Source organism: Sciurus vulgaris (genome assembly GCF_902686455.1).
Source record: "Sciurus vulgaris genome assembly, chromosome: X".
NCBI classification, from domain to species: Eukaryota; Metazoa; Chordata; class Mammalia; order Rodentia; family Sciuridae; genus Sciurus; species Sciurus vulgaris.
This window is the reverse complement of record NC_136471.1, coordinates 125,551,539-125,571,247: the sequence shown is the minus strand read 5'-3', so window position 1 is coordinate 125,571,247 and position 19,709 is coordinate 125,551,539. Positions and strand designations below refer to the sequence as shown.

The window sequence follows — 19,709 nt, the reverse complement described above, 5'->3', positions numbered from 1 at the left end:
ATTCTAACGTGTGGCCAAGGAAAAGAGCTGATCTAGAGTCCTTTTCTTTTTTGGATAATCATAGTACATCTTATAAGATGATGCAGAATAGGGATGACTCAGCCTGGGAAGGCAGCATCTTGGGAAGGGGACATGATCAGCAAAAATCACATCTTCCTCTTCCATAGAAATTTCTTTCCCTGGTACTTGTTATTTTTTACCTTGAAATTAACTTTTTAAATTCATACCTTCTTCCTCTTAGGCTGTACATTCCTGGAGCACAGTATTCATAGGAAAAATTATTGTATATTTTTGTAAAGTACGATGAGAGGACCACTACTCTGAAGTCTTAGAAGACAAGACACAGGCTTTTAGCTCTTTCTCTAGTACATTTTTAGCTTTGCCCTAAAAATATATTACAGTACATGTGTGTGGTAGTCATTCACATATATGTTGAAGAAATGCTAAAATGTTTAGAAGTGACTAAGGAAATAAACCAAAATGTTAACGGTGATTTTTTTTCTTTTTAGCATTTTATATGAATATGTATTAATATAAAAGTCATTAAGAATAGAAATTAAACACATTAATGAAGTCATGGTGATTACTCAAAAAAATTGAGTCAGGTGTGGTGGTGCAAGCCTGTAATCCTAGTGGTGCTGGAGGCTGAGGCAGAAGGATCTCAACCTTTGCAACTTATTTTTTTAAATTTAGTTTTATTGTAAACAAATGGGCTACATGTTGTTTCTGTTTGTACATGAAGAAAAGGCATACCATTTGTGTAATCATACATTTACGTAGGGTAATGGTGTTTGATTCATTCTGTTATTTTTTCCTTCCCACCCACCCCTCCCATCCCTCTTTTCCCTCTATACAGTCCCTCCTTCCTCCATTCTTGCCCCCCTCCCACCCTACATTATGTGTCATCATCCACTTATCAGACAGATCATTCATCCTTTGGTTTTTTGAGATTGGCTTATCTCACTTAGCATGATATTCTCCAATTTCATCCATTTGCCTGCAAATGCCATAATTTTATCATTCTTTATGGCGGAGTAATATTCCATTGTATATATATGCCACAGTTTCTTTATCCATTCATCAATTGAAGGACGTCTTGGTTGGTTCCACAGTCTGGCTATTGTGAATTGAGCAGCTATGAACATTGATGTGGCTGTATCTCTGTAGTATGCTGATTTTAAGTCCTTTGGGTATAGGCCGAGGAGTGGGATAGCTGGGTCAAATGGTAGGTCCATTCCAAGTTTTCTAAGGAATCTCCACACTGCTTTCCAGAGTAGCTGCACTAATTTGCAACCCCACCAGCAATGTATGAGTGTACCTTTTTCCCCACATCCTCACCAACACCTATTGTTGCTTGTATTCTTGATAATCGCCATTCTAATTGGGGTGAGATGGAATCTTAGGGTAGTTTTGATTTGCATTTCTCTTATTACTAGAGATGTTGAACATTTTTTCATATGTTTGTTGATTGCTTGTAGATCTTCTTCTCTGAAGTGTCTGTTCATTTCCTTAGACCATTTATTGATTGGGTTATTTGTATTCTTGGTGTAGAATTTTTTGGGTTCTTTATATATTCTGGAAATTAATGCTTTATCTGAAGTATGAGTAGCAAAGATTTTCTCCCACTCTGTAGGCTCTCTCTTCACATTACTGATAGTTTCCTTTGCTGAGAGAAAGCTTTTTAGTTTGAAACTGTCCCAGTTATTGATTCTTGTTTTTATTTCTTGTGCTATGGGAGTCCTGTTAAGGAAGTCTGATCCTAAGACAACATGCTGAAGATTTGAACCTACTTTTTCTTCTATAAGATGAAGGGTCTTTGGTCTGATTCCGAGGTCCTTGATCCATTTTGAGTTGAGTTTTGTGCAGGGTGAGAGATTGAGGTTTAGTTTCATTCTGCTGCATATGGATTTCCAGTTTTCCCAGCATCATATGTTGAAGAGGCTATCTTTTCTCCATTGCATATTTTTGGCACCTTTGTCTAGTATGAGAAAATTGTTATTTATTTGGGTTTGTGTCTGTGTCCTCTATTCTGTACCGTTGATCTACCTGTCTATTTTGGTGCCAATACCATGCCATTTTTGTTACTATTGCTTTGTAGTACAGTTGAAGTTCTGGTATTGCGATACCCCCTGTTTCATTCTTCCTGCTAAGGATTGCTTTAGCTATTCTGGGTTTCTTTTTCTTCCACATGAATTTCATGATTGCTTGTTCTATTTCTCTAAGGGACATCATTGGGATTTTATTTGGAATTGCATTGAATCTGGATAGCACTTTTGGTATTATGGCTGTTTTGACAATATTAATTCTGCCTATCCAAGAACATGGGAGATCTTTCCATCTTCTAAGGTCCTCCTCAATTTCCTTCTTCAATGTTTTGTAGTTTTCATTGTATAGATCTTTCACCTCTTTGGTTAGATTGATTCCCAAGTATTTTATTTTTTTTGAGGCTATTGCAAACGGAGTTGTTTTCCTCATTTCCCTTTCAGATGTTTCATCGCTTGTGTATAAAAATGCTTTAGATTTATGCATGTTGATTTTGTAGCCTGCTATTTTGCTGAATTTATTGATGAGGTCTAGAAGTTTTCTGGAGGAGGTTTTTGGATCCTCTAAATATAGAATCATGTCATCAGCAAATAGTGACAGCTTAAGTTCCTCTTTTCCTATTCGTATCCCTTTAATTTCTTTAGTGTGTCTAATTGCTCTGGCTAGAGTTTCGAGGAAAATGTTGAATAGAAGTGGTGAAAGAGGACATCCCTGTCTTGTTCCTGTTTTTAAAGGGAATGCTTTCAGTTTTTTTCCATTAAGAATGTTGTTGGCTATGGGCTTAGCATAAATAGCCTTTACAATGTTCAGGAATGTTCCCACTATCCCTAATTTTTCTAGTGTTTTGAGCACGAAGGGGTGTTGTATTTTGTCAAACGCTTTTTCTGTGTCAATTGAAATAACCATATGATTCTTATCCTTAAGTCTATTAACATGACGGATTACGTTTATTGATTTATGGATGTTAAACCATCCTTGCATTCCAGCGATGAACCCCACTTGATCGTGGTGCACAATTTTCTTAATGTTTTTGGATACGGTTTGCCAATATCTTGTTAAGAATCTTTGCAAATATATTCATCAAGGATATTGGTCTAAATTTTTCTTTCCTTTATGTGTCTCTGCCTGGTTTGGGTATGAGGGTGATATTAGCTTCATAGAATGAGTTTGGTAGGGTACCCTCCTTTTCTATTTCCTGGAATACTTTGAGAAGTATTGGAATGAGTTCTTCTTTGAAGGTCTTGTAGAACTTGGCTGAGAATCCATCTGTTCCTGGGCTTTTCTTGGATGGTAGATTTTTAATGGCTTCTTCTATTTCATTGCTTGATATTAATCTGTTTAAATTGTGTATGTCCTCCTGGTTCAGTTTGGGAGAAGCATATGTCTCTAGAAATTTGTCAATGTCTTCAGTAGTTTCTGTTTTGTTGGAATACAGATTTTCAAAGTAGCTTCTCATTATGTTCTGGATCTCAGTGGTGTCTGTCGTGATATTTCCTTTTTCATCACGAATTTTAGTAATTTGAGTTTTCTCTCTCCTTCTCTTTGTTAGTGTGGCTAAGGGTTTGTCTATTTTGTTTACTTTCTCTAAGAGCCAACTTTTTGTTTTGTCAATTTTTTGAATTGTTTCTTTTGTTTCAATTTAATTGATTTCTGCTCTGAGTTTAATTATTTCCTGTCTTCTACTACTTTTGCTGTTATTCTGTTCTTCTTCTTCTAGGGCTTTGAGCCGTAATGTTAGGTCATTTAGTTGTTGACTTTTCATTCTTTTCTGGAATGTGCTCCATGCAATGAATTTTCCTCTTAGTACCGCTTTCATAGTGTCCCAGAGATTTTGATATGTTGTGTCATCATTCTCATTTACCTCTAAGAATTTTTTTATCTCCTCCCTGATGTTTTCTGTTATCAATGCTTCATTCAATAGCATATTATTTAGTCTCCAGATGTTTGAGTAATTTCTGTTTTTTATTTTGTCATTGATTTCTACTCTCAGTCCATTGTGATCTGATAGAACACAAGGCAGTATCTCTATTTTTTTGCATTTCCTAAGGGCTGCTTTGTGGCATAACATATGGTTTATTTTCGAGAAGGTTCCATGTGCTGCTGAGAAGAAAGTGAATTCGCTCATTGATGGATGGAATATTCTATATATGTCTATTAAGTCTAGGTTACTGATTGTGTTATTGAGTTTTATGGTTTCTTTGGTTGGATTTCTTTGGAAGATCTATCTAGTGGTGACAGTGGTGTGATAAAGTTACCCAGAATTATTGTGTTGTGGTCTATGTGATTCCTGAAATTGAGAAGGATTTGTTTGATGTACAGGGATGCACCATTTTGGGGGGCATAAATATTTACTATCATTATGTCTTCCTGATTTATGGTTCCCTTAAGCAGTATGAAATGTCCTTCTTTATCCCTTCTGAGTAACTTTGGCTTGAAGGCCACTTTATCTGATATAAGAATGGAAACCCCCGCTTTTTTACAGAGTCCATGTGCATGGTAGATTTTTTCCCATCCTTTCACCTTTAGTCTGTGGATGTCTTTTTCTAGGAGATGAGTCTCTTGTAGGCAGCATATTGTTGGGTCTTTCTTTTTAATCCATTCTGCCAGTCTGTGTCTTTTGATTGATGAGTTTAGGCCATTAATGTTCAGGGTTATTATTGGGATATGATTTGTATTCTACTGATTTCCGCCGCTTCTTGCCTGGGTTGCTTCAAGCGGCTCGCTGCCGCTTCTTGCTCTTTCGGCCCGACCAGCGGGACAAAAGATACGTACTCTGCAGAAGTTCATGAAGCAGCTTCTCCTTTATTCAGATAACACCCTCAATATATAAGCAGTCTCATGCATAAGCAATTGTAACCAGATATGTCCATCCAATCCTGTTAAAGGTCAAGCGATCACTTGCTAAAGCATACATGTAAAGTATGTCTGTCCATGCGCTAGGTGGCTAAACTGATTATCATACAGCCAATTGTAAACACTTCCTGCCTTTCTCCAGGCATAATCAAGACGCTGTTTGCTCTCTGCCAGTCGCCATCTTTAGATGCACGTGGCGTAACCCTTGGCCCCAGGTCTCACCCACCACAACTCCCCCTTTCTGTTTATAAAAGGGACCGTGCCTGTCTTAGTTTTCCACGGCACAGCAACATCCTTACCCATCATTGGACAATGAGGCTCTAGTCCTCATTTCCTGTCTTAGGTTGGTATGAGCTCCCCATGAATCTTATCCGTCTTTAACTACCGGTCCAGCATTTTTAACCAGACTTGGGGGGATGAGCCAGCATCAATTGCGATGAGAGCTTGACGAATAATGGCTGTTCCTCTGCGTGGATGTATATGCATTTTGTATATGCACAGGGCAGATACAACACACAAGAGACCTCCCCTGGACAAAAACCCAAACCATTCTTTTCTGCACTGAACGGTGGACTGCAGAAATGTGGCCAATTGTTGTAAAAATAGGAGGATATAGAATAGAGGAGTTGGTAAGGGGTACAGGATAGGGCCACATCTTCACTATCCCCCATAGTTCACACGAGTCTCCTCCATTAACTTGGTGAGAAATCACCAGCACCATCAGCAGGAGAAGCCTCCTCATCTTCTTCCTGTTTTTGGGTCTCTGTTGAGGCCTTGACCAATCTCTCCGGCACCCAAATTGGCGATTGTACGTCCTGTGGGAAAACAAACAGACCCTCGGGTCCATATTAATACCGGATCTGGGCCTTTCCATTGTCCTGATAGAATGTCCTTCCAGAGCACTTGAGGTAGATGCTTTTTATTAGGCTCTGAATGATAGTCAGCAGCCGATCGGCCCTAAGAATCAAGATTTAAAAAATGTAAAATGAACAAGACAACAGACAATTTGTCTTTTGGGGATCTGTATGATGCCCCTATTCCCCCTTTTTGTTTATAAAGCATGTTTTTAAGCATTAAATGGGCATGCTCAACAATGCTTTGTCCAGTAGGATTATAGGGAGTTCCTGTGACATGTTGAATACCAAAGGTGGAACAAAATTGTTTAAAGGCCTGGGACGTATATCCAGGACCATTATCTGTTTTAATTTGTTTGCGAACTCCCAGGATGGAGAGGGTGTAACAGTGTGTTATTACATCTTTGGTTTTTTCTCCAGTATGAGCAGAGGCCATAATGAATCCTGAAAAGGTATCAATAGACACATGAATGAATTGTAGTTTTCCAAATTCTGAATAATGAGTTACATCCATTTGCCAAATATGATTGGGCTGAAGCCCTTTTGGATTTACTCCTAACAAGGGGTTAGGAATAAGTGTAACACATTTAGTAATTTTATAGCATGTGCATAGAGTGGAAGCATTTACATGAAATTTGGAATGAAAAGTTTTTGCATTTTCAAGCATATTAAAGATGTGTGGGTCTCTGGTAGCCATGTCTGTTAAATCATTGTGTAAACTTAAAGGACCTGGAAGGCCAGTATGAGCCTGAACATGCCCAATAAAAAAAGAATTTTTTCTGTCCCAAATAAGTTTTTGTAAACTTTGCAAATATTTAGTAATAGTACAGGTGAGGGAAATCAGACCAGTTAATTCTAAATTTTGAACAGCATTAACAACGTATTTGCTATCAGAGAATAGGTTAAAAGGCTCATGGTGGGTTTTGAATACTTCTATAGCTGCTAATAGTTCTGTTTGTTGTGCAGATAGAGTATTAAACAACAATGTTTCTGTAACATTATCTATAGTAATAGCACCCATACCGTTTTTTGATCCATCAGTAAATATAAGGGTAGCTCCTGTAATAGGTTCTTTTTGGGTGACTAGGAAAAATTATAGGATGTTGACTCCAAAATTGGAGAAGAGGATCAGATGGCAAATGATTGTCAAACACAGCAGAAGTACTAGTAAAGACTATAGCCCATGAATTTGAATTATTAATAAGATATTGTATCTGATCAGTAGTATATGGAGTAGTGATAGTTGAGGGATGTGATCCAAAGGTGGAAAGGGATACTTTTAATGCCTTAAGGATTAATTCTGCCACAGATTCAGTAAACAAGCCTAAGACCTTGTTAGGGGCATAATTCATGTGAACCCATAGAATAGGACCCTTTACCCAAAACACTCCTGTGGGTAACTTATTTGTGGCCAAGACAATGAATGATAAAGGCTTAGTTAGGTCAATACGATCAAGATGAGCCTTTTCTATAGCTGTTTCAACAAGCTTGAGAGCTGTTCGAGCCTTAGGGGTAAGCACTCACTTAGAAAGAGGGTCAGAATCACCTTTAAGAATATCAAACAGGGGGCCCAAACTTGAGGTGGGTAAATGAAGGTAAGGTCTAATCCAATTAATATCACCCAAAAGTTTTTGAAAATCATTTAAAGTAGTAAAAATTACCATTCAGTTGTCCACCTGAATGGTAATTTTTATGGGTTTAACCATAGTTTGATTTATGATAGATCCCAGGAAGTTTTTGGTGTCTGTGATTTGTACTTTATTAATGGCAATGTGTAAGCCCCATCTTTCCAGTGACTTTAGTAAGGAATTATAACATTGCTCTAAGACAGGTTTTCCTTATGAGCTGGCAAAATATCATCCATATAATGATAGATTAAAAGTTGAGGGTTAATTTGTTGATACACACTGGGGTGGAAATTAATCTGATTACCTTGCCCTTCATATGGTCCTTGGCCTGTCAGCATGTTTAGATTCCATTGAGGATTGCCCACAACTGCATTACATCAGGCAGCATCAGAACATAACTTCTGATTAGCCACCTTCCATTTTAATATGGCTGCGCTTTTGTTAGGATTGGAAGCCATACCCAATCCCCTTAAAGTCTGATCTGCCTGTTGAAGTGGCCAGGCTTTGGGCCATTCTGTAATTTTGATAATACTTTTGTCAGCCACAGTATCTCATAAGCCCTCAAAACTTTTGCCTTCTATCATTAACTTTGTCATAGGCCTATCTTTTAAACCCCATGTTAACATGACCATATTTTGGCCAGTAAAACCTAATCCTTTATTTCCCCTAATAATATTTTTTGATGGATATTGATCATAGCAACTGGGTAAGACCAACAATTGTGCTATGCGATCACCCTGAGCTATTATTACTACACCTCTTGGTGAAGAAGCAAGGATTTTTATTTCTCCTGTAAAATCAGGGTCTATAACTCCAGGGACAATATTTAATCCTTTTAAAGCAGAAGAACTCTTCCCCAGAACTAGTCCCACTGTTCCTTTAGGTAATGGGCTGACAGCCGAAGTAGGTATTGGCTGTCCTCCCATCTCTGGAGTTAATACTGCTCTGGCGGAGGCACAGAGGTCTGAACATCTGCTTTCTCTTTTAGAAGCTCTACTTGATTGTTCTTTTTCTACAGTTTCTAATATCTTTTCCCCTTCTCTTAACTGTTTTTGAAATTTTGGTTTTTTGGAAGTCAGACAGAAATGAACTAATGTACACATCGCTACAACAACAACAAACAGAAACCAAACAAGAAAAGGTAACACAATTAACAACTAACACATATTTGTTATAGGACGTCCTTTGCTGTCTCTTGGGACAGCCTTTCAATATATTCCCTCTCTAGGAGAATCTTCTGTCAATATTCCCTCTCTAGGGGAATCTTCAGTTAAAACCTTAAGGCAACCGTTTCCTCAAATAGGGAAACCTTCTCGTTAATTACGCTAGCGAAACTGTCTTTTATTTACCTGAGCTCTCACCAATTCCCAGTCTGATCCTCATCTGATCCCGGTCCGGGCCACCACTTACTGATTACCACCGCTTCTTGCCCGGGTTGCTCCCTATCGCTTCTTGCTCTTTCCGCCCGACCAGTGGGACAAAAGACACGTACTCTTCAGAAGTTCATGAAGCAGCTTCTCCTTTATTCAGATAACACCCTCAATATATAAGCAGTCTCATGCATAAGCAATTGTAACCAGATATGTCCATCCAATTCTGTTAAAGGTCAAGCGATCACTCGCTCAAGCATACATGTAAAGTATATCTGTCCATGCGCTAGGCGGCTGAACTGATTATCATACAGCCAATTGTAAATGCTTCCTGCCTTTCTCCAGGCATAATCAGGACGCCGATTGCTCTCTGCCAGTCACTATCTTTAGATGCACGTGGTGTAACCCTGGGCCCCGGGTCTCGCCCGCCACAGTATTCCCAGTCATTTGGCTTATTTTTGGTTTTTAAGGTGGCTTGGTTTCTCCTTTGAGTGGTTTTTCTCTAAGGTAGTACCTCCCTTTGCTGACCTACATCGTTGTTTTTTATTTCCTCCTCATGGAATATTTTGTTGAGAACATTCTGTAGTGCAGGCTTTCTATTTGTAAATTCTTTTAACTGTTGTTTATCATGGAAGGATTTTATTTCATCTTCAAATATGAAGGTTAGTTTTGCTGGGTATAGGATTCTTGGTTGGCAACCATGTTCTTTCAGAGCTTGAAATATGTTGTTCCAGGCCCTTCTAGCTTTTAGAGTCTGGGTTGAGAAGTCGGCTGCTATCCATATTGGTCTCCCCCTATATGTAATCTGATGCTTTTCTCTCACGGCCTTCAAAGTCCTATCTTTATTTTGAATGTTAGGCTTTTTCATTATAATGTGCCTTGGTGTGGATCTGTTGTGATTTTGTGCATTTGGTGTTCTGTAAGCCTCTTGTATTTGATTTTCCATTTCATTCTTCAGGTTTGGGAAGTTTTCTGATATTATTTCATTGAATAGGTTGTTCATTCCTTTGGTTTGTATCTCTGTTCTTAAATTTGGTCTTTTCATGATGTCCCATAGTTCTTGGAGATTCTGTTCATGATTTCTTACCATCTTCTCTGTTTGGGCAACTTTATTTTCAAGATTAAATATTTTGTCTTCATTGTCTGAGGTTCTGTCTTCCAAGTAGTCTAGTCTTTTGGTGAGGCTTCCCATTGAGTTTTTTATTTGGTTTATTGTTTCCTTCATTTCAAGGATTTCTGTTTTTGTTTTGTTTTGTTTTTGTTTTTGTTTTTGTTTTTGAGAATCTCTATCTCTTTGTTGAAATGATCTTTTTGCTTCCTGCAGTTGCTCTTTCAGCTTATTGGTATTATCATTCACTGCCTGCATTTGTTCTCTTATCTCATCCTTTGCTTTGCGAACCATCTTAATCATGTATAATCTGAAGTCCTTTTCTGACATTTCTTCTACCATACTGTCATTGGATTCTATTAATATAGAATCTAGATTTGTTTTGATCATTTTCTTCCCTTGTTTTTTCATGTTGTTCATGTATCTTCTCCTCTAGCATTGCAGATCTGGGGTATTGCAGATTTCCTCCTATAGGCTTATAGTGGCCCTATAAGTTTCCGAAACCCTTTCTTTAAGGGGAGATCAATATTAGCCATGCCCAATTCAGACAGTATGCAATCCTAGACCAACAAGCCCCTCTGAGGACAACAACTAAATTGTCATAATAAACAGAATGAGTTCAAATATTATCTTCGGTAAAACAAACAGATTTGTAATAAGGTCTGCTGTTTCTAATGGAGGACAAAGAGGATGCAGAGGGATGGAGAATGTGGCTGTTAATGGGATAAGAAAAGAATATACAGAAGTTCTAGATAATAGAAAGGGTGAGAGTGTAATCAAAAGAAATTGGATATTAGCATGCAAAAAAGGGAGAGACTCTGAGGGAACAGGTAAACAAAAGGAAAGGAGAGGAAGAAACGTAAAGAAATAAAAAATTTTTTCAGTAAGGAGAATAAAGAAAATCTACAGTATAACAGTCATATAGTAATGAAACCTCCCAGTGTTCAGTAGCCTGATGCATGAGAGGTACCTGACATTGAGCTTCAAGCTTCCAGCAGGCATCTCAGGATGGGATTTGCCCCACCTAAAGTTCGGAGCTACGGCTTCCAGGATTATCCAAGATGGCCACTCTGGCTTCGAAATGTGTTGGCAAATGGGGAGCTGCAGCTCAGGGTCTGGACGTGGTCAGCAGGAGGCCCTGGAGGTGGGATGCGGTTGGTCAGGCTGGGGTCCTGGAGGTCGGGTGTGTTTGGTGTGGTTATGGGATCCTGGAGGCCGGGTGCAATCAGTTGGTCTAGGGTCCTGGTGATAGGGCACAGTTAGTTGGTCTGGGGGTCCTGTCAGCAGGGAGCAGTCAGTTGATATTAGGGCCCCAGAGGCAGGGAGTGATCGGTCAGGCTGAGGGCTCCTGGGGACGGGGATCAGTCAGTCTGGCCAGGGGTCCTACGGGGCCTGGCTGTTGTCTTGGGAATAGCTTTGAAATTACTTACTTCACAAGTCTCTGAGTGGTCAAATTGATAAAATGTTGATGTCTATAAAATGTCTAATATTAATTGTTTCTAGGACTTTTCTTCAACAGGAAAGAGACGGCAGATACTGTTCAATACGCTTGTCTGATATCTTGGTTTTTAAATCAGATTTGACATGTATGGGATTATGCAAATGTGTTTTTTAGAGACATCTGATTAATTTACAAAGTTAAAATGCTAACTCCTTAAAAAATTGCTTTGTGTCATAACTAAAAACAAGGTTACTAAGACGTAAGTCCTAAAGGGTTTCGTTCTATATACAAAGGGATCGAAAAATTTCAACTGTGTTTCAATCAGAGTACTGTACATAACAAAATATTTCATCATAATTTATCTAAATTCAGAAATTTCATGAGCTTCAGAATGTGAACAAAAAATATAAAGGGTTCTAGATACAAAAATATATTTAGTAGAAGGGGAAAAAGATGTTTTTCTTTAGTATCAAGTACCTGGCAAGAAAAGAGCATGTTCCTATAAAGCCTTAACACTTTCCTGGCTCTCCCATGAGAATCCAAATGGATGCATTGTGTACAAGTTCATCAAGAATTTAAACCTAAACTAACTGTAGTATGTCACTTCAAACATGAAGTCAAACTTAATTCTCTCTTTATATCTTTAAATTGTAAACCATGTAGAAGTTACCCTTTTCTCTAATTACAGAAAAAAAAATTTCCAGAACGTAGCTCTTCTCTGAAATCATTACACATTCACTCGAAGATAGTTACTTTGTATTAGGCAGAAGGGAGAAAATGTTTCTAGATAAGAAAGTCTGTGATGAAACCTGGAATGGGATCCACGGTCATTACCTGCTGGCTTTCCCCTCATGGGGATCCAAGCTGCCTTGACTGTCCCCTCCTCCCTTTCCAATATCCACTATAGGGTGTTTCTGCCTCTTGCCTTTGCTGACCTCCTCATCCACCACAGAATTTGACTCTGGACAACCTTCCCTCTACTGGCGGTGAGTACTTGGAGCTCTTCTATGGTGGCCCTAAACTCACTCTCACACTCACACTCTCTCTCTCTCTCTCTCTCTCTCTCTCTCTCTCTCTCTCTCTCTATATATATATATATATATATATATATATATATATATATCTCACTCTATGTAAACCCCAGCACTGGGGTCTGTGAAGGACTGGGGTCTGTGAAGGATGGTGACAACCCTCACTGATGGACTGCTCCTATGTGGGAAATCAGAAAGGTTGTAGGAATGCCCCTTCCTCTCCTATTCCCTTCTCCAGGTTCCTGAGAACTCTTAACCATGGGCTCTTCCCAATCTAAAATTCTCTGCGACCCACACCCCTTTGGCTGTCTCCTCAAAAACATTTGGCCTCTTCATTTGAATTCAGATCTCAAACCTCACAGGCTTGTTTTCCATTGCAACACAGTCTGACCCCAATGTAAGTTAGACTCCTCTTGGCTGGAGAATGGGACTTACACAACTTCTGTCACCACAGCAGCAAGCAGTAGAGGTTCCCTGTGTTCAAACATTCTCTTCTCTTTGCTCTCACCTCTCTTTATGTCAATAAGAATAGTATTGGGGATTTATTTATATCATTTAATATTCTATTAACAGGACCTGTTAGAGCCTGATATGTTTCAAGGTTAATATCCTGAAACATGAAAGCATTTTGCCACTTTGCCACACAAAAGGAAAGTTAAAACTCTATCAGCCTTTCCTTGGTTATGTTTTGGATGTAATGTCATCTTGTTAACTAACATTCACATAGACTTAGGAAACAATATATGTAAACTTCTTAAAATGACAATTAAGAAAGAGGCAAAGATCAGCTTCAGAACTAGAACACTTATACCTAAGATTTGTAAATAGCCCTGCATCAACTGAGATAAGGCTCTTCATTCCACCTTATTACATGTCAGAATGGCTCCAAAATAAGCCAGACTTCAACTTATTTAAAGTTATATTCAAAAGATTGTTTTTTGTTGTAAAATCACTGTGATCTCAAATAGGGGATATAATGTATAGCTCAGACAAAATTCAAGATAGGTATAACACAAACTAAATGTTTTACTGTTGTTGATTCCATTTTGTATTTTCCTTGTAAACTCTATAACTATTGCCTGATTAATGTTTGCAGAAGTATTACTTCAAGAACAAATGACCTAATTTGAGATAATAAGCCATCACCTATAGGACAGATAAGATAATATAGACCCCAATTAAATAAAGGGGGATAAATAACTGCAAAGTCATAAACATTAAAGTTAAAGCTTTTACTTTATGACTGGTGAGACTGCTTGCTGAATGTTTAAGATCAAACTTAAGAGATTGAGATTAAAATACAGGGGCCAAATACCAGTATTTGGCTCTTGCCCTCTGAGTCAGCCTGAACCCAGGGAATGGGAGAGCTTCTCTAAGGATCTTTGCAACTCTGGGCCACACGAACTCCCAATCAGGGAGATTGATGAGATCACTAGAGTATGAGAAACCGATCAGTGCACCTGCTGCAAAGAGGAGGGTCATTGAAAAAGGGAGACATCCCTGATGCTTCCAAAAGAAGCCACCTCACCAAGGAGACCCTACCTAAAAGAGCTAAGAAGCTGCTCCCAAGTTCTCCACGAGTAACCCTTGTGGGAACTCAGCTGACACTTAACAGCAGATAGGAACAAGGTCAATTTGACCAGCTTGGTCTTGAACACATAGCAAAAACAGTTATAACCAAAATACAGCCATAACTGGGTTTAAAAGGAAATACAATAGTTCCTTTATTGGAACTTAAGAACTACACTTGTGTTAGCCCCAAGAATAAGTAAGATTGGAGGTTACAAAAGAGATTCTTAGGCAGGAAACTGCCAGAGTCAGAAATTTTTGGTCGTTTTAAGGTCTATAGATCTTCCTAAACAGGACCATGCCTGCTAAATTGCCTACAGAAGTTCCTACAAAATAAGATACACAAGTTCCAGAGCTGGTGGACACACACAAGTTCACCAACCAATCAATCAATCAACTGCTTCTCTTTCAAGACTACCAGCCCCTGACACCCAAAGCCGAGACCTGCAATTCATTATTGACACCTCTGGCTCCAAAAACTCTGCTCCCACCTAAAGCCCTTCCTAATCATCTTTTTTTATAGGAATGAGACTCTTCACCCCTAACCAGCAGGAAGAAGCTACAGAAGAAAGACCATTGTCCCATCCCCTGGTATCTATAAAAACAGAGAGGGAGGAATATTGGCATCAGCTGCTGTCAGTATTCTGCACCCCCCAACACACACACACACACCATTTTACAACCCAGACCATCAGTCTGTGATTGGTCCAGCCATTGGTCCACTCGTCAGCCTGTGAACATTCTCATCAGTCATTGGTCTGTTGTTATTGGCCTGCAAAATTTGACAACTTAAGAATAACTCCAAGGGCTGGGGATCTAGCTCAGTTGGTAGAGTGCTTGCCTCATAAGCACAGGCTCTGGGTTCAATCCCCAGCACCACCCCCCCCCCAAAAAAAAGAATAACTCCACCACTCACTATTCTCTCTCTCTCTCTCCCTTGCTCTCACTCTTTCGCATTCTCTCTCTCACTTTTTTTTCTCTCTCTCTCCCCCCTCTTCACTCTCACTTGCTCTCTCGCTTGTTCTCTCTCTCTCTCTCTCCTCTCTCTCTCCCCTCCCTCTCTCTCTCTCTCTCTCTCTCTCTCTTTCTCTCTCTCACCCTGTGGGCAGACACTCTGCCTGTCCACTTAATAAAATCTCTTGCATGAGTTCCTGCATCTGGAGTGGTTTCTGGGTGATTTCAGTTAAAGATGTTGAACTATTTTTCATATAGTTTTTGGCCATTTTTGCTTCTTTTGAGAAATGTCTGTTGATCAATTTTTTTTTTTTTTTTTTTTTTTTTTTTTGCGGTACTGGGGATTGAACTCAGGGCCTTGTGCTTTTGAGGCAAGCGCTCTACCAGCTGAGCTACCTCCCCAGCCCGATCAATTATTTGTTTAATCACTGTGCTTTTGGTATGTTGTGTAAGAACTCTTTGCCTAATTCAAGGTCATGAAGATGCACTCCTATATTTTCTTGTAAGAGTTTTAAAGTTTTAGCTTTTGCATTTAGGTCCATGATTCACTTTGTCTTAATTTATTATATGGTGTGAGGTGAGGGCCTGACTCATGTCCATTTGTCAGAGCACCATTTATTATGGAGGCCATTCTTTCCCCACTTGATGCTATTGGCATCCTTGTCAGAAGTCAATTGGCCACAGATGTTTGGATTTGTTTCTGGAGTCTTGATTCTGTTCCGTTTTATATGTCTATCCTCATACAAATGCCACACTGCCTTGATTACTGTAGCTTCAAGTGAAAGTAAAAGTCCTCACCATGCCCCACAGATTGTGGCATGACATGGCCCCTTCTTACCTCTCCAGCCTCCCTCTTCCAGGTCACTCCCTTTCACTCTTTCTACTCTTGGCATGTTGGCTCTTGCACTTTCCCTTGTTAACCTATGCTCTCACCTAGCAAATGACTTCCTCTTTTCCCTTCTCTCTGCCTGGGAAGCTATTTATGCATACTGTAGATCTCAGTTCAAGTGTTACTTCTTCACTTAAGATTTTTCTGACCTTCCTGACCATGCCACCTACCCTATTAAAAGCTGTCATGGAGTACATGCTCATATGACTATTTAAGCAACATCAGATTTCCCTTTCAGATGGTAAGGTCCACATAGGAAGAGACTCTGGTTTTGATCACGCTTGCCCTCACTATTCCTAGGTGTGCCTTGCATAAGAATATATTAAATTACTGAATAAATAAATGGTTTAGTGAATTAGGCCTGCTCCACTAGGATGGTTTGTGTCATGGCCACAGGCTGTGTCTTAACAGTTTTGCTGTTGACTTTACAAAATTTTATTTAGGATTTAGCATGTATATTCATAAGTTACATTTACTGGTATTTTCCACTTTTCAGACATGTATAAGCCACGGGTGTCATCAGATAGATGACACATTAATCATTTAAACAATTTAATATAAAGTATCTTTAATTAGGAAGTCAAGTCAGGTGGTGCACACCTGTAATCCCAGGTGCTTTGGAGGTTGAGGCAGGAGGATCACAAGTTACAGGCCAATCTAGGAAACTCAGAGAGACCCTGTATCAAAACAAAAAAGGGGGGTTAGGGGTGATAAAGTACCAATGGTAAAGCACCTGTGGGTTCAGTCCCCAGTACCCTCCAAAAATCTTTTATGTCTGAAAGGATAAAACAAGAATGATAAATTGTCATGACTGAACAGAAAGAAAAGGTTGGATTTATTAAAACTTATAAACTTAAAGAAGGCTTCTGAGAACCAGACCTCAAGGGAGGGGCAGGGGGATTTTCCTCTCTGGGAAGAAACTAGTAGGGTCAAAGTGTAGAAAGTACAAGGGGAAGAGTCTCTTCTCCAGATTTACTGTCTCTATCTTGCGCCCTCTGCTGGCAGAGCCTAACAGTGAACGTCTGGCAAAGCAGAAATATCTGTAGAGTCCCAGCCCTTACTTCATCAGCCAGAACATAGAAGGACCGATTCAGAGGTGGGAGACAAGGTCATAGAAAAATAAGGTAATCTTTTCCACATTTATTATAAATGATGCAATTTGTATAACCCTAGCTTCTTTCTTAATTACCTGTGTAGTTTAGGATGAATTGTTTCTACTAGTTTTGTTTCCTTGTCTATTACAATACAGCAATAATCCTGTGCCTACCTCATAGTGTGATTATTTGCAAGTTTCAAACATGATGATTTTATTTTGGGGAGGTCTTTTACAATTTCCCCTCTTTTTGTCCACTGTTATTAGTTCTCAAATAGTTGTGCCAATTTAGGCCACACTTATTTTCATAAAGAACCACCTTATGTTTGCCTTATCCAGAGTCAAGAAGACTAAGCCCATCTCAAACTTAACATGTCCAGTACTGAACTTTTAATCCCTGTGCACAGCCTTTACCCTGTGCCCTGCTCACTTGAGCTGATCCCAGTAAAATGCTGTGTCAATCAAATAATCACTCAACCAAAACCTTGGGTGAGTCATCCTCAATTCCACCTTCTACATTCAATCCATAAGCAATTTCTTTTTAGAGAGTTTATTATCTTTTTTTAGAATAATTTTTGCCTATTTTATTGCCATTTTGATCTAAGGATACTTAATGATATACTTAATGATTTTTTAAAAATTATTCAAGAAACAAATCAGTTTATTTCTATTTGGTGAAAGTAGTTTTTTTTTTCTTGCAGTGCTGGGGATCAAACCCAGGGTCTCGTGCTTGTAAGGCAAGCACTCTACCAACTGAGCTATCTCCCCAGCCCGAAAGTAGATTTTTTAAAGCTTTTTTCTTTTTGATGGAACCCAGGGGAGTTTACCCTTCAAGGTGCATCCCAGTCATTTTTTAATATTTTATTTAGAAACAGGATCTCAATGAGTTGCTTAGGGCCTTGCTCCTTGGACTGACTTTGAACTCTTGGTTCTCCTGCCTCAGCCTCCTGAGCTGCTGGGATTATAGGCGTGTGCCACTGCACCCAAAGCAATTTCTTTTGATTCTATCTTTAAAATATATCTTAGGGGTTTTTCAAGATGGCGGCCTAGAGGGTGGCTGCATTTCATGTTGCTCCAGGACTCAGGATTCAAAAGAGGAGATATTGGGACGCTTGGGACCAACTCAAAGCAGCCAGGTGACTCTCACCCCCTGGGGAGGCATCCCGGATGGGACAGTGGTCCCGGAACGCAGGAAACTTTGTGACGTAGAGTCTGCCGGCGAGACGCCCCTCCCCCCGCTGGAGCAGTGAACTCCGACAGCTGGGAGCACCGTAAAGGAGGCCGCTCGGCACAGCGCTGGGACTCGGAGCAACCACTGGGGCTCCGGCGGCTGCCCAGGGGAGGAGTGGCGAGGAGAGCTGTGTGGACTCAGAACACCGGGGCCTGCCCTGAGGAGGAGGAGGAGGAACGTGGCCACTTGGACTCGGAGTGACTGCATCAGAGCTGCAGGCGGTTGCCAGAGGAGAAGCTGCGCAGCGAGCTGTTTGGACTCAGAACGACGCTTCTGAACCCCGGGGCCTGCCCTGAGGACAAGGAGGAGGAAGAGGAGCGCGGCCGCTTGGATTCAGGTGACTACACCAGAGCTACAGGCGGTTGCCAGAGGAGGGGCTGCGTGGCGAGCTGTTTGGACTCTGACCACTTCTGAACCCCGGGGCCTGCCCAGAGGAGTAGGAGGAGGAGGAGGAGGAGCGCGGCGGGTCGTTTGGACTCGCAGTGACTGCATTAGCGCTCCAGGCGGCTGCTCAGAGGAGAAGGCGAGTGGTGAGTTGTTTGGACTTAAAGCGACCGCTCCTGAACACAGGGGGGCTGCCTGGAGGAGAAGCGTGGTGGGACGCTTGGTCTTGAGTGGCCACACCAGAGCTCTGGGCAGTTGCCCAGAGGACCCGTGCAGCGGGTCACGTGGATTCAGAGCCACTCAGAGCGACCGCTCCTGAACACCCGGGGGGTTATCTGGAGAAGGAGGAGGAACGGTGAGGGTCACTTTGACTCGGAGTGATTGATTGCCCAGGGCTACGGGTGGTTGGTGGGAGGAGGAGGCACGAAGTGAGTTTCTTGGACTCCTAGTGACCGCACCAGAATACTGGGCGGCTGTCTGGAGGAAGAGGCCTGTGGCGGGTCTCTGGGACTCAGAGCGATTGTTCGGGGCCCCAGGTGGCAGCTCAGAGGAGGGGCCACACAGCCAGGCGATTAGGTGCAGAGCAGGGTCCCAGGATCTAGGAGGCTTCTGGGTGGAAGAGCCGCACAGAGACAGGCTTAGGGCGGAGCGAAGGTTCCAGGCCTGCGGGCAAATTCTCTGAGGAGGGGCAGCCTAAGGAGATTCATCTGCGAAGGGTGAGGCTCCCAGGCCCAGGAGGTAGGGCCGGGCCCCTGGGAACTTTGCAGAGGAAGGCAGCCCAGCCCAGGCGGTAGCTGTAAATTGAGGGGAACCTCTAGGAGGGAACTGACCAGCGAGACCTCCCCACCGGGTGAGTCTTCCCTGCTGGGTGAGGTTTCCCCACAAGGACGGTAAAACCAGAGACTCAGGCCCAAACAGGCCGTGCCTCAGCCGGCAGCCTAGGTCCCCTTTGGATGACCATTGGTTAACAAGTGGAGGCACCTCTGCCCACTAGCAGGGATTATACCCCACCTGAAGGCCACCACTCCTAGAGAGGCAGCTTCCTTGTGGAGCACCGCATTATCAACTTCCTTCATGACTTCAGCCTACTGAAGGCTAAGGGGGGATATATATAGAAATCTTCAGGGACATTGTAAGTCAATAGAGGAAATCTGCAATATCTCAGCGGTCCACTGATACCTGAACAATATGAGAAAACAAGGAAAGAAAATGCTGCAAACAAATCTAGATGTTACATCAATAAAACCCAATGACCGCCTGG

At 41.0% G+C, this 19,709-nt stretch overlaps 1 long non-coding RNA gene across 2 annotated transcripts in view; it reads left to right on the top strand.

Annotated features, from left to right (window-relative positions):
- The window catches only part of LOC306650879, a 72,679-nt gene that overhangs the window by 26,193 nt on the left and 26,777 nt on the right, over nt 1-19,709 (top strand). Inside the window, exon 2 of one of the 2 annotated variants that reach the window (XR_013761049.1) lies at nt 16,746-16,864. The exons of the other annotated variant lie outside the window; for it this stretch is intronic. This is a non-coding gene — a long non-coding RNA (uncharacterized lncRNA). The remainder of the gene's footprint in view (nt 1-16,745; nt 16,865-19,709) is intronic. 2 annotated transcript variants of the gene reach the window in all.